General features: G+C 48.4%; 1 long non-coding RNA gene across 2 annotated transcripts in view; it reads left to right on the top strand.

The window, feature by feature from the left end:
* LOC109365164 overlaps positions 1 to 405 on the top strand; it is a 2753-nt gene extending 2348 nt beyond the window's left edge. For both annotated transcript variants that reach the window (XR_002110813.1, XR_002110814.1), the window contains one exon: positions 365 to 405. This is a non-coding gene — a long non-coding RNA (uncharacterized LOC109365164). The remainder of the gene's footprint in view (positions 1 to 364) is intronic.
* The last annotated feature ends 1189 nt before the right edge of the window (positions 406 to 1594 follow it).

The following is a 1594-nucleotide window of genomic DNA, read 5'->3' as shown; positions in this document are numbered from 1 at the left end:
GGCTCAGTGACTGCAGCGGTGAATTGTCTTGGAATTGTGGGATTCATCTCGTCAGGACCCAAATGTTCGGGTCCTCAGGTGGTCTAGAACCTGATCTCCCATCATAGAGTGGGATGGGCAGGGGTCTGTGGGACTGGCATCGCTTCCTCAATCCCCACCTACCAAACCAAAGGTGAGGGCAGTGTATAGTGAGCAGTTAGCAAAGAAGATGAAAGCAAAAATGTTGTTGGGTACTTGAGCCTTCTCTGGTGGTAAGCAGCATCGTGCACAGAGTGCAGCCACGTTGCTTTGAGATAGGAGCGCAGCTTTGTGTAAGAGGTACATATGCAGGGCAGTGCCTTCATTACTGCGTTGTGTCCAACAGGTGGCAACAGAGCTGCGGTGCTTCCGAGTGCCGTAACGACTGCATGGAGATGTGAGGATTTCCATGGGAACAGCAAGGAACCGGAATCTGCATTTCCTGGAATGCCCCGGAAGCTCACTTTGCTGGCTGGTAATTGTCTGCCCAACAGGTAAGGGCAATGCACAGCCACCAGTGTTTATCCATTCCATAGCATGGCACAACATGGTGCTCCCAGAGCTCTGAATTGCACTTAGTGGTGCCCGGAAGGCTGCCTGTTCTTTTCTTTCTGCATTCTCCTTGTCTCTGGCTTTTCGCTGTAGCTGTTTACCTTTTTTTTGTCCTCTGTGTTCCCTTCTGCATTGTCTTGTCTTCTTGTTTTTGCGTTCCATGCCACATTCTCTTGGCCATTGCCCTTGGCTTTCTTTGCCGCATTCACTTCAGCACTCAGTTTTGGCGTTCCCTGCCGCGTTCTCTTGCCCTCCTGCTTTGGCGTATCCTTCCGCGTTGTCTTGGCCATCGCCCTTTGCATTTCTTTTCACTTTCTCTTGGCCGTTGTCCTTGCCTGCGCATTCACTTGCCCTCCTGTTTTTGTCTTCCCCACCAAATTCTCTTGGCCATTACCATCGGCTTTCTTTTGCCACATTCTCTTTAGCATTCGGTTTTGGTGTTCCCTTCCATGTTCTCTTGGCCACTGCCCTTGGCTTTCTTTTGCGTCGTTCTCTTCAGCATTCAGTTTTGGCGTTCCCTTCCATTTTTCTTCGGCCATCGCCCTTTATTTCTGTGCTCTGTTCTCTTTGGCCTTCCCAGCTGCATTCTGTTGGCCTCCTGTTTTGGCCTTCCCAGTTGCCCTCTCCTTGCCGTTGCTTTGCTTGTGCTTTCCCTTTGCTTTTGCCCTTCCATTGCCTCAGCTGCCTGCTTTGCTTTGCCTTTGCTGTGGTTTACTGTGGGTATTCTGCTTGCCTTTGGCTCTCTGGAATTGGCTGGGAGACAGCGTTAATGTTAACCTTGGCCTGAAGCCATAGCTTAATGGGAGCTCTGATGATAATTACTTTAACCTGGAGCGTACTTGTAAATTGAACTGTGAAGCCAATATTATCAATGTCTTTATCCTAAATGCTGTCATTAAATTAATGCCATGTTTTCTTTCAAAGTGCTCCTAGTTGTACTTGTAGTGCGGAACACTGCTGTTAAACTAACTGTAATTTCAACCCTATCAATAGCATTAATTATATCCCTAATGCTCCCTTGTGT

Source organism: Meleagris gallopavo, unplaced genomic scaffold (assembly GCF_000146605.3).
Source record: "Meleagris gallopavo isolate NT-WF06-2002-E0010 breed Aviagen turkey brand Nicholas breeding stock unplaced genomic scaffold, Turkey_5.1 ChrUn_random_7180001957416, whole genome shotgun sequence".
Lineage (NCBI taxonomy): Eukaryota > Metazoa > Chordata > Aves > Galliformes > Phasianidae > Meleagris > Meleagris gallopavo.
The sequence above is the reverse complement of the archived record's forward strand: the minus strand, read 5'-3'. Positions and strand labels throughout refer to the sequence as shown.